This window comes from Anopheles coluzzii, chromosome 2 (assembly GCF_943734685.1).
Source record: "Anopheles coluzzii chromosome 2, AcolN3, whole genome shotgun sequence".
NCBI classification, from domain to species: Eukaryota; Metazoa; Arthropoda; class Insecta; order Diptera; family Culicidae; genus Anopheles; species Anopheles coluzzii.
The window spans coordinates 46,346,541-46,360,278 of NC_064670.1; the positions used below are offsets into that span (position 1 = coordinate 46,346,541).

General features: G+C 45.4%; 1 protein-coding gene across 6 annotated transcripts in view; it reads right to left on the reverse strand.

Moving 5' to 3' along the window:
• LOC120961726 (serine-rich adhesin for platelets) overlaps positions 1-13,738 on the reverse strand; it is a 34,183-nt gene that overhangs the window by 9,182 nt on the left and 11,263 nt on the right. The window contains exons 1-2 of one of the 6 annotated variants that reach the window (XM_049607962.1): positions 12,585-12,774; positions 9,171-9,259 (exon numbers count right to left, since the gene is read on the reverse strand). The exons of 3 other annotated variants lie outside the window; for them this stretch is intronic. The gene's annotated coding sequence lies outside the window, so the exon portion shown is untranslated. Of the gene's footprint in view, positions 1-9,170; positions 9,260-12,451; positions 12,775-13,738 lie in introns of those variants that run through there. 2 more of the 6 variants (XM_049607960.1, XM_049607963.1) reach the window with 2 other exon arrangements.

The following is a 13,738-nucleotide window of genomic DNA, read 5'->3' on the forward strand; positions in this document are numbered from 1 at the left end:
TGTTTTCTGCACATTACACTTTCACTGCCATCCATGTAGGCAAAGGAACGGGGAACATTAAACAGTACGCTTCTTCCATTGATCGATTGCGACGACTTGGACGGTCGTGTGTTTGCGGCCTACCTCGAACCACCCCATGTGTAGCCAGGGATCGTCGGTACGGTCAATGTTTCTCCAACCGGTTACGAGATGCACTACTTGTTTAGGTGTGTCCCAGGGTTTTTGTACCGTGTATCCGGATGTTGGTTAGTGTACGGCTCACGGACGTCCGACCGTACCACGGTGACACGTTCAACCCGTGTTTACTACGAACGACGGAACTCCATTCATTGAACCGTTCGCTTTCGTCATAGAAACTTGTACGCTTTTGCACTGATAGCGACCCTGACAACGGTCGAACGTGCCCGTCTAGACGGCTCAAAACCTTCTCCATGATCAAGACGCTTCCAGAGCGTTTCTTCATCATTCCAGTTACAGAATGTGTAAAGGCTTTTCAAAAGATGGTAAAACAATTTGGTGACAACAACTGTACACTAGTAGCGTCGTCAGCAGCATGTTCATCATCGCCGGCATCGTTACAAACGCTTGATCTGGATGATCATCGTTCCGCTCTTTACCGCGGCCTACTCTGACAACGGTGACAAACGATGGATGGCGGGTAATTGGGGCCATACACATCACACACACACACACACACACATACGGGCCCATCAACGGAAATCTCTCTGTCGCTTTTTACCGTGGTGTGGAAAATTAAAGTCCGCTCTACCGCGGCCTAACGCTTGCTCGTTGGTGACAGACGAAACGTGTCATTACAATTTTTGCCAGTCGAAAAATAATTTCGCCACACGTCAAGCTGCTTTTGTCATTCTGCCAACTCTCGAGCTTTCCGCTTTCCATGTGGTGAAAACGTTTTATTTGACACCGTTTCTATACAATGATTGCAGCTGGCGTATAGCAAGCGCGATGCTCTGAACCGTGTCTTACTGCCCTGTTCTATCACGGTTGCTTCATATCCTCCGAAACGACTGTCTGCACCATAAAAAGCTAACAAAATCAGGGCCCATTTCCTACCCCTACATGGACTAGGTAGAAGACAACGAACGAATTCCAGCGTAGATCGAGCCACGCGATGATTCGGTGCTTTTTAAACGATCAAGATCATCTCTGATGAATATGAAAAGATGAACTTCTCACACATCATGAAAATGTATGCTGCTTCTGTCTCTATAGTCGAGAGCATCTGCGAGGCAGCATACAGGTAAGTGTTGGGTCGTTTCCTTCAGGACCACACATCTTCATTATCGTCCACCGACGGGCAAGCCATCTGGAGCTAATGGTACAGCAAGTAATAGAACGCACATTAACCATCGCCTAAAGGTGTAAAACTCCTCGCGAACGGGAAAGAGGCGGTAGAAACCTCCACACTCGTCATCATTAGTTGGCTTTCGGTTTGATGCCGTCGGAACAGTCTAGCGTACCATCGGATGACAAATGGCGTGCATTATTAGCATCGCGTGCCTGTGTGGAAAAAAACTCACACAAAGCTCCGCCAGTTAACGCACGCTGCTCGAAACTGGTCCAGTTTGGCGGTTTTCTATTTAATCTCTCGCAACCCCATCTCGCCACGACGACGTTGGTTTATTTCCTTGTGAAGGTAAGGGAATAAGGGAAGTGAAGCTGCCCGTTTAATCGGCTTGTTTCTTGCTGTATCGTTTAAATCATACCTTTCTTCCTTCTTCTGCATCGCACGCGAAGAAGGCACGTACAATTGAAAATCAAATAAAGCAGTTCTTTTTATTCACACTCTCACCACAGCCAGCAATGGGAACGAAATCAATCATCCTCGATCGTTACGTCAACTTCCCCCACTTCGTGCCAATCTTCGGGTGACTAATTATAAATCCATTTGGCAAACCGCAATTTTCGCGTAAATGTATCGTCTTTCGCGTATGTGGAGGAAAAAGCTATGCTTTCTCTATGTAATGCTGCTGGAGTGTTTTTATGGATTCACACAACCCACCACGGGCGGACACCTGTTGCCTGATTCGATTGATTTGCTATCCGACCGATTTTCACCTTGCCGTTAATTGTGGGCTCTCCTTGCGTGATGTCTTTACTATACTCGGTGGCCATCAATCCACACGAACAACAACAATCACAACGATGACGGCAAAGACACGACGGTTTCCCACCCAAACTTAAATGTTGCTGGCAGGTGCAAATGCATATGAAATGTTCGATCAGCGCCGGGCGGTTTCTAACGCCTCATCTTGCTAATGGAATTTCGACACTGCACTGTTGTCCTACACAGCAGCCGTGTGTCTTTTGCGATCGAAGAAAATCGAATCCGTGAAAACAAAAGTGAAAATTTAAAATGCGAAATTCGGCATTGAGGCGTGTTGAAAGTGGGCAATTTTCCACATCCGTAAAAACACAGACAGGAGACAAAACAAAGAGGAAGGTCGTGGGGCTGGGTTTTCTTTTAGGGGTGTGTGTAGGAAATAGGTCTGAGTTTGAAGGCAACGTTGTCGTTAAAATTGCAGAATAAAAACAGACAAGAAAAAAAAAAGATTTTGAATCGATTGAGCTAAAGGAACTACCAATGACTTAGCATATATAACGACTGACGAGTTAGAAAATAAATTTCTTTTAACATTTATGATCAAATGTTGGAGTTCCCAATATCACTCTCGACATTGGCAGTCCTCTCAATTCTTTTCTCTCTTTTTTCGCGTCCAAAACATTTATTTTCTCTTTGTTAAGCTGTTATTTTACATTATAAATGTGTTTAAATCACACGAGGCAAGCGATTAAAAGTACCCTCCGAAGCGGCATTCCAGTTTATACTACCTGTTCATAACTGTTTTCACAACCGAAATCGAACCGGCACGAACGACAACTGAAAGTGTAGGGAAATGCAACATCTGGATCAAATAACACACCTTGCAACTAATAGCATATTTATGACAGAGCGGCCGTAACGGACTGAAATAACATCCCCGCGGTTTCTGGCAGAATGCACCGGCAGGCACTGGCCGTGGCGCGCCGAGCGCTTCATGTTCGTGCGATAGTGCTTTTATGGTGCGCGCGCTTGATGTGTGCCCAGTATAGCACACCAAACTATTAAGTGCAAGCCTAAATCCAGCTTTCGTTAATAGTACCGGTCCGTTTCGAAGGTGTCTCGGGAACGGCGATTAGGGGATGAATACACGCTTTAAAAAGGGTTGTGAGAGCGCTCGGCTCTCAGACCGCCTTTGTGGCCTAACGGTTGCAAGCTGCATGCAACGGTGACACACTTTTATCAATTTTAATATGTTTCATTCCGTGAAAAACAAACTCCACCCCCTCAGCGCCACATCTCCCTTTGTGGGCTTTGTTTTGTAGCTGGACCGAAGCACAAAGAACTCAGCACAATGAGTAAAGAATTTAAATGAACAGCGACGGCACACCACAAAAAAAACCCAACACATTTCAATCAAGACGTTGACTCAAGTCGTTTGACTCAAATTTGTAAAGCGTGTTTTTTCTTTTTGTGTGTCTGCGGTGCAAACTCCCACGGTTCAATACTGAGGCGTAGTACCGCTGTGGTGCAACGTTTTTATTAACGGCGTATTAAATTCCTTTCCACTGAATGGGCAGGGCTAACCGAGGGTAAGCGAATGATTGATTCAAATTTCGCTGATACAGGTTCATTTAAATTGCCCTCTAACACATACTTATTTCAAGTTGAAAACTAGTATTTTAAATAACAATTTTAGAGTTTGAAATGAAAATGATTTAAATTTAACATGGAGATGGCGATCCACCGAATAAAAGAAGACATTCAGCGGCCGTTTTAGCACACGAATATTATTGATTAGCATTTCTATCGATTTTTAATGCACTCTCTTCCTGCCCCTGGGCCCTTTTATCATTGCTTGCAGTATGCAAACAAACCCAAACTAAACTTTCTCTACCTCACACACACGAGCTGATATTGTATGTGTGTATACCACCCGCAGTGCACTCTATGCATAGCATTTGTTTGTTTATTTATTGTGGTTCATCACCTTCCCTTTTAACTGCAGTGAAGTAGTACAAAAAAGAATTCAACTCCTTTACCAACACGCACACAAACACATAGGCCACATTGTGGAAACAACGATCGAAATAGTTACCCTTGAACTTTCAAACGGGACCGGTACACGCGTCCCGAATACCAACCGCGTATAAACCGTTCATGCAAATGTGTGCGCGAACGGGGCCGCTCGATATCTATGCGGCGATTGTTCGGTTCGGAACCCACACCACCGCTACGAAATAAACACAAACTTTCAATGTCACCAAACGGATAGCGGCCGGGTAGTAGTAGTGGTTTTTTTTTTAATGTTTACTTCCGATCCGGAACCACTTTACATCGATCAGACACCGATCCGGTACGATCCGGGGTGCAGGTGGTTGAGCGCAAACGAAAAGAAGCAAACACAACGACAACGATAACAACGCAGCATAAGAGAAGATAAGCAGGTTTAAACGGCAACCCTTACACTGTATACGCTGTACCGGCCCAGCAGCAGCACCAGCTGATTACCTCGAACGGGTCATTAGCAGAAGCCTGTTCCGCGCGTTTTTTTTCCTTAGCAACACCATCCGTGACTCTTAGTACGCTCGAGGCGCCACTACCGCAACACTGCTAAAGAAGAAAAAAGAAGGCATAGACCTGAGACGCGCGTCAATGAACGGAGAAACGGCAACGAACCGTCAAACCGCGCTGGCATTGACATTGACAGGTTAGTGAGCGCGACGCGAGATGGAAAGGATCCGAAAAAGGATGGCAAATCGAAACCAATTCAAACCTGCACATCGCGGTGCAATGTTGGAGCAAGAAAAACAACCGACCGAGGGTATGCAGGCCGTTACTGGTTTTCCATTTCCACCCGGTGACCGCTGCATATCTTCCATTCCAGTGAGACATCTGCTACGCTGAGTGACAAAACGACACACGTGTGTGCTCCACATATGGCACTATCGAATATCATCACTGGCACGATCCAGCAGGCACATTGTCCACACTACTTCCACTGGCCCTACGCGACGTAGTGAGTGAAAGTAGCCCAATTATTAATAATGCACCGTGGACATCATCCCCCCGTCCCCAACACGTTGCCAGACACGTTGCACCAAACCAGTACGCTCGAAAGAGAAAGGACCACACCGGGGGGCAGTCACGTGAATCGATATCACGTCCAGGCGTTGAGCGCCAACGAAAGCGTTGAGGAAACATTCGCTTAGACACGTTGCGGTTGACGCGCTGATCTTGATGACGTGCAACCGCGTTGAGTTAGAATATTGAAAGCAGTGGTTTAAGCAGTGTTCTAAAGTCTTGCATACAGAATGTAAAATTATTTCGTAAAATGCCCAAAAACTTCCAACTCTTGCCTCAAGGTGGCTAACAGAGACAAAGAACCGACGTACGGTTGTTTTGTCAATAGCTTTACGTTCCAATGCTGTTTCGCTCAACCTAGCTTCAAGTTACCATGGAGATGACCTTCAATCATCGCCAACAGCGGTAAATTACGATTCAAACTCGACTTCTGAAATCAACGAAATGATCAGATCACAACTGGACGTAAAATGCTATGTTTATAATACAGATGCTTTTCATTACTGGCACACTAGCTCTGACTATGGAAAGTAGAAGTTACACAACACCTCTGGCCCGTTCCATAAACCAACAATATAAAGCCGCTCAATTCAAGCCCCATGAAGTGTGCGCTTTTACGCTTCAGTCCTTGTTTGGATTTACATCGTTTAGTAAAGTCTCGTACAAAACAAGGGTGACCTATTGGGTTGGATATTCTGATGGTTTCAATCAGCTTCTTGAGATACAAATGTACACACGTACACCGATACAAATAACACACACAAACACACATCTTGTCAGTAAGTGACGTTGTGTCTGAGAATGCAAAACGTGTCCACTGTACATGCAAATAAGTACACAGCTCGAGCTTGTCTCGTTATCTCAGGCTTCTTGCTGTGGAGGCGAGCTGGAAGTCGGGCGACACGGGATTGCGACGTTCCATACTTGTGTGAATTAATAATCAATCAACAGGCAATTCTATTATACGTAACACAATAATGTGAAGATGTTAAGAAGTTGACTTTGAGAACAAACATACAGGCGTCCCCCGAGTTACGACCCCCTCGAGATACGACGATTCGCAGATACGACGATTTTGATTTTGACAGTCAAAAGTTGTCATTGAGACGAAATTGGTAATATTTTTGAATTTCTGTGCTGATAACCGTTACAAACACATTTCCACAGATTCTACAACGCTCCGGGTTTGAATATCTATATAGCTTTTGGAGGAAAATTAATACATTATCGTTCATTATTTTAAATGAAATACTCGATTTCATAGATTCCGACTCTTCAATTTCGGCTATAAACTTTATATTCACAGGTATTCGGCTTACGACTATTTCGACTTACGCTTTGCTTTGGGACATTTTTTCGGTCCCAAATACAGTCGTATCTCGGGGGACACCTGTACTATGAATACATACTGTTACGCGAGACCTTGACTTGACTTGATGTTTTTGCTTTATTTTAACCTAAAAACATATATTTTCGCCTTGAAACATAATTAAAAGTGATCTATGTTTAGCAGCTTTATCTGGAATTTACCAGTCATTAGGTTTACTACATAAAGACGACATCGGATTCTTCATAACATCTCGATTTGAGCCGATTTGATCGTATAAGGGTACATAAAAAAGCCACCATCATTAAAATTAACGTTCGATCTGTTACGGTACTAGGTCGCGCTGCTTTAACCGCGCACGCTGAGTAATTATCGCCGGCATTTGCTCTCCACCACCCAACAAACGGCGACCTCCGCGGTGATGAAGAGACCCGAGACGTCACTTCCCAAGGCAGTATTGCATCGGAGCGCACCACCGTACGCTGCACCGCGGAACCGCAAGCGCAGCGTAATGGAACGCATGCAATTGCACGCACAATTACAACCACTGACCCTGATTAGAAGCCGAAAGAAAGATGAAAGAAGTACGGTGGCAAGGGGAGCTGGTGAGGAGCATTGATCGAAATTGCGTAAAGGTTTGAGGCGGAGCCTCGCGAGAGATAGTCCACACACACTACCACCACTATGAAGAGCGAGTAGTGCGTGAAAAGTACTTTTTTTTCTTGTAGAATAACCACTGACCTTCGAACCATTTAGACTCTGTACATAGCACATCGATGGGAACACGCATCCGATGCAAATTGCAGTTGGGGCGGCACTATCGCTCGTCGATCACGTGGATTCGATTCGTGTCAGCCGATGAGTTTGTGCGCACGCTAAACAACGCACCAACGCAGCAGCGGCAGTCTTCTTGTGCGCAGCTCATTAACACAATTGTTTCCCTCACCTCTTACCCATGGGCGTGCACGCGAGATGGGCCGCAGATTCACGCCCGGCGCATTGTGGGCTTAAACTAGGCACACCGGGTAGTTGGCGTTTTTTTTGCTGTGTGTTTGTTTATTTTTTGCTAGTGACTTTAATTTGAAACCGTTTGAGAAAAGAATGCACACACAAAAATGGTTTGTTTCCCGCTCGGCACTTCACGGCTAACGAGACTCCCAAATGGCCCGGGTCTAAGGAGGTTAAGGTACCTTGTCGTGAATCATCGGGCCACCCCTCCAACCCATCGGTGAAAGGGCAGAGAGGCACATGAACGGCATAAATGGCTGTTTAGTAAAGATTATGCGTGGCGCCGTAATGATGCGCGCTTGGTTCTTTACAGTACTGCAAAAGGAAAGGAAAGGGAGGCCGTGTGGCAGAGACGACTGCATCCCATCCATCTCGGGGCCACACTTAGTACCGCCAACGAAACCATTCCGAATCGATTGCACCCGGCTTCATACTTTCTGAATGAAAATGTTGGCGCCCAGTTTGGAGGTCTGTGGGTCAATTTTTCAAACCGCTTAATTTCGAGGTCAGCGCACAAGCGGAGCACGGAATATCATTTCTATGACGGTACGCCGGATATCTTCGTATGTGTGTGAGCGTATTTTCATTCGCTTCACTATCCGGTCGAGTAACGTAAGGGGGAAGATGTTGAACACAACGTGACGAAGAAAGCGCTTGTAAAGGAACTTAGTAAAGAGCACCATCCTGTAAGTATGTTGCCGTAATTAAGCTGTTTTTTATGCTTCCACACTTGTTTTGGTGATTTACTGGCACAACGAGAAAAGTCGACGACGATCGCTCCATCACACACAACCGATCTTCCACAGCAAACCATTTTGAATTCGTGTCAATGGTGACGCCGAGCAATGTACGATAATGACGCTAGCCTTACCGAATGATTTATCGCACCCCGGTTTATCGTACCAGTACACTCGTTTGCCAATTATCAATTGATCGAATGGGCAGCACATCGAGGGACATCGATCACCCCCGAAGCGCAGGTTGTTGGGTCGATACAAAGGCAGTCGAAGGTAAACAAATAAAAGTGCCAATCGATCCAAAATAGATCAACGCGTGTCACGCTGAACCTGGTAGCGCGTAACGATGGACACAATCGATGACATTGACGCGAATGATGGTCGCATTCCATTCTGGTGCGATGCGATGCGTTGTCCGCATGGTCCCGCCATGAATCACCGCCACGTCGTCGCTGTCACCGTTCGACAAATGTGAACGATGTACAGCTACATTTCGCTGGCAAAAACTCGTTACAATCTCTAGTCCAGTCCGCTTCCAAAACGGAACGGGATGATTTCTGAGTGCACTGAACGCGATCGCATTGCCATGTCGTCTAATTACCACCGCTGCATGCAACCGATCCATCGTTGGCTTAGCTTGATTGGATCGGATTGATAGTTTCCGGCGTGTGCCCTATCGGGAGGTTTCGGTTTCTTTTGCGCAAACATTTTAACTTTGAACCAAAATTGCCCTTACACTGTACCCGTGTCCCCAAACGGAGCCGTTCAAACGCGCTCGGTCAAGTTACTCGGTCAGCGAAGCGTCAAATAGCCGCGTGCCATAACGTGCTGACTCGGAGCGTTCAATCGTAACGATCACTGTTCTGCGACACTTTTGCGCAGCACGAAAAGCGATTGCGCTTATAATTGAACTGATGGATTATGTGTACAGCGTTATAAATGCATCATTTACCTCAGCAAATAGTGTGGATCGATCGAGCAGTCTTTACGTATGTAGTTTTCTAGTTTTTAACATTAAACTTCATGCGTTAATCCTCTTACCTGTAACGAGAGAAATAAAAAAAGAATAAATCAAAATTTAATTTAAAAACGTTATTTCTTTAACAACAAACACAAGATCAACAATCCTACGCCTTAACGCTCTTCTCCCCGGAAATGATATCCAATTAATATCCAAGTTTTATTGATGTTCAAGCTGAATCATTAGGGTAGCAAATTTATCGCATTCTGTTAATTCAAAACCTGACCTTAGCCAAATCGAACGGATGTTGCGGAACGTCTCGTAACAAGACGGCAGGCGGGCAAACGTGATGTCGAACAAATTATATCGATTTATAAAACCAGTTTCTAGTGTCGATCTTCATCTACGTTTCATTTTATTCCAAGGCCTTTATTTGATACTCCAGGACCTTCTTCTCTAGCTACATCACAAAGTGTGTTTTAAGAAAAGTCGAATGTACCACAACCGCGTATAACGGGTCACGCATTATTAAGACAACCTTCCAATACCAGTGCAACCCGTTCTCAGTTTCACTCAATTTGGGAAGCTACCAACCAACCTCACTAGGACACTGGTTTAACAAACCTGCCACACTTAGCCTAGAATTGTCTGGCTGAGCTGAAAGGGGTCAGATCCAAATGACCTTGCCGAACCAGATGTTTCCCGAAATCAAATGGAAGGGCAATGGATTGTGACACTATCTCCGGCTTTTCAATGAATCATTAGGGTTGAATTGCTGAATTATTCTACAAACACACACACACAAACCCGGGTTATAAACCGGAAATGAAGTCCACTCTAAAAATAGGTCCCCACTTCGTACATCCTGCAACTGCAAGGGCGTTGGACATTGTACGAAATAATAAAGTCAACAATATAACCATGATACTGTGTGGAGTCTACATGTGTCTACGAAGGCAGTCGTACCAAAGGAGAGGACCAATTTTGATTAGGGAAAATTAGGTAACAAGCGTAACAAGAGTACGCACGGTGATTGCAGCCACCCATTTTGCTGGAGTGTCGTGAGATTAGATAATGTGAAGAAGCAGCAAACAAATGAAGAACCATTTCAGTCAAGAAGATTTTTCACTTTTTTTTACTTTTGCATATTGAATAACTTGTTTAATTTTTATCTTGAACCACCATCAACAATTGGTACAATAAATAACATCATACTCTTCCCAACATCGCAACACTTGTCCATGACACTTTCTATCGACTTTCGTTATGATTTACATCCATATTATTGCCTTCAGTACATGCAACCTGAAAGCACTCTTCTCATTAGGTAACTCGCCCTCTATTTGCTTCCAAACAAATAGTTTGTTGATGCAATAAGACGAGGGATGATCAACAAAAGTCTGATGTAAATTCAGATTGTCAGCGATAACGTCCAAGAAGAGAGCATTAATACGCCCACCTCTAACCCCCCCCCCCCCCCCCCCCCCACAAAATGCTACAACATAAAGACTGAAAAGATGTTGGCGTGATGGGAGAGATGTTTCCCACGCGATCACTTGTTGTCTGTAGACTACTTATGGTAGAAGCTACCTGCGTGGTGAACATCTCTCTGGTTCGTGATCGCATCTTGCCACGAATCTCCACGAGCGTGTCATCACGCATTCGGACATGTAAATCGGTCAGCACAACGGCCACTGTTGCTACTGTTGGGCTGATTATTGAGATAATCTACACCGTAAGATTAGAAATTCGTTGTTTTCGATTTGCAACCGGGAAACAATCGCCCCTAACGGGAACATGCTTGGTCGATATACACGGAAACCTACCGCAACGGCTCAGCTCAGCTTAATTAACCCACATTTACACATACACTCATATTCACGATCTGGAATCCGTTTACCGATATGTTAGAATTTTCCTCCCCAAACACGCAAAACGAACCCTCATCGCCTTACTGCCAGTTCAGTTAGCCGCTGTCTGGAACACAGACTGGAACTGCACTGGCAGTAGCGCAGACTTTCACTCACACTGCACTTCAATTCCGTTAGCCCAACGTGGTGGTCCGAGAGCACGTGGTGCACGAAGGTCTACGCCTGCTTGGATTGCATTTTCAATTGAATCAACGGTAGCAAACGAGATTGCTTCATCCAGAGTACGCCACCGACGTCCGTCGCGCTATTCTGAGCTTTGTTTTCCCTCAGCACTCTCCTAACGCTCGAACGATGGTGTACAGACACCGTCACTTATCCACCACCGACTGCTCGCGCTTTGGTTTCGATCGTTTCCACAGCTGTGAAACTGGCGGGGTTACACCTTCAACCGTCTCGCGAACCTCGTGAGCATTCGCTCAATCTGTGCTACAGCCAAATAGCGACTGGATTTCTTACCGCCGTTCCAAACACAAACACGGTGCGCTTTTCGCCGGCGAAGGGAGGCAACAAGTTCTGTGTGATCACGCTACACCACTCATGAATCGAATGGAAAAGATCGAAGGAAAAGCCCAATATGGTGGTGGTGGCGCGTGTGCTTTGTCGGGCGTGGAAAATAAACAGGAAACAAACACAAGCGCGCACGCGCGCACTCAGGGCTGCCGAGCTTTGACCAAACCACTAAACCATTGCTAACCACTAAGAAGGGAGGCGGACGTATACTAGGTAACGATCAGCACACCAGTGTTATGTGATGGTTGCGGTTCTATAGTTGTGGTTTTGTTCGTGGCCGTGGTTCGATAAACCCCCACCAAATGTCGGTTTGGGTAGCTTAATTTTTAGCACATTTTTCAGCATTTCGGTGAATGGCGGAAGAAATTCTTCTGCGCTGACGGGCGCAACCTGTTAGCCATACCATTAGGTATGCGTACGCTTTGCTCCACACTGATGCAGTCACATCAGATTTAATGAAGCGATCGAACTAATTGGACCCACGGTAGGTAATGGTTGTTTGCGTCGAAATGAAACGGTTTGCATTTGCAGTATCTGCATGCATCTTGTCGGCAGATCTGCACCAGTTGGCTTATAAGGAATTCGACATGCATTATTCAACAAGTGCAATGATTTACTTCTACAGGATCTACGTGAGGTCAACCCACGGTGTGCTACTATTGCATAAATATTCCTTGAGCGTTTCTATGCAACGGAAGACACGTTGAATGTCTCGATAAGAGTATCAGCTCAACAGCTACACTTAATCTACACCAGAATGTCCTACAAGAACTCACAACATTGTGATAAACATAAAGATGGGAAACAACAATTTCATGGTCACTACCCTACCGTTCTGCCTACACTGCTTTACTTGACACATTGATGAAGGTTCCCAAAAAAAACCTTCCATATGGTCACTTCACTTAACATTGACCAACTAAAGCTGTAATCTCTTCAAGGTGCCTGCTGTTCATGGCTTTACCACGATTCGCACGAATTTCCAGCCCACGCTCCACACAATCAATTGTCAAACCGAGCACGACCAGACCGACCGGGATAAGGGCTATGTCAACAACTGCAGCAAACGTAGCGATTCTGCTTGCCCAAGGTTCCCTAATCGTCCCGGACTTTCGATGTTACTCATGCTTGCGCGCCTCCACTTCTTATCACGTCCAGCACGTTCGCTCACTCTCCCTCTAGATGCGTGTACTGATACCAATGCCGGCGCTCAATTGGACTTTTGGAGAGCACCCACAATCTAAACATTCCTCCACACCCTCGTAACCCTGCCCCACCGTATGTGCAATCCAATCATTCTTATCAGTGAGATAATTTTTGAAGTGCACCAACCTCCACTACCCACCGGCATTGGAGCCATGTGACGCAAGGGAAAGATGTTATGATGGTCGGGCCGTTTCTGTCGTACCAACAGCACATGCAGTAAGCTGTGAACGGTGGCCAAGATTTGCTGACCCAGCTCACATGGTCTCTAAATTCGACACCTTAACCTGCTTCCCGTGCGATGAGAAGAATGGACCCTAGCGCCTAGCTACTGGAATGTAACGTCCAAAAAAGCAAAACCCCATTCATTAGCTAAGAGGCGCGTTAGTGCCAGAAACCAAGCTGCCCTGCAGACATGCCACCGTATTCGATTGCCATGGCGATAACAGCGACCCAACACAATCAGTCTCCAGCTATGTTTTCCCAAGTTTTGTTTTGGGCCATCTGTCAAAAGATGATTAATTCATTGGGTCCCACCCGCCCGTCGGTGGGTGAAGTGAAGCTTAGCCGCTGCCGTGAGAAGACGCCGCGGGTCAGTCAACACCTACAACAGTGCTGCTGACGAGGCAAGCGAACTCATTTATGGCAACCGGGAATAATAATTACAACTCAAATTTACGACAAGACATTAAATTGTTTTTTCTTTTTCTATGTACATCTGCTTTACAAATTTGTGAACACTACTAGCCTAGTGGCTACTGGAACTGCCAACGGTACCAAACATTTCCAACGATTCATGCAACATGCAAGAGCACCAGCTGTTTTTTTTAAGAAGAAGCTATAGAATGATTTAACAATCTCAAAAAGAACATTTCTTTTCTGGTATGTTTGGTGATTGCTACAGTTTTAAGACCG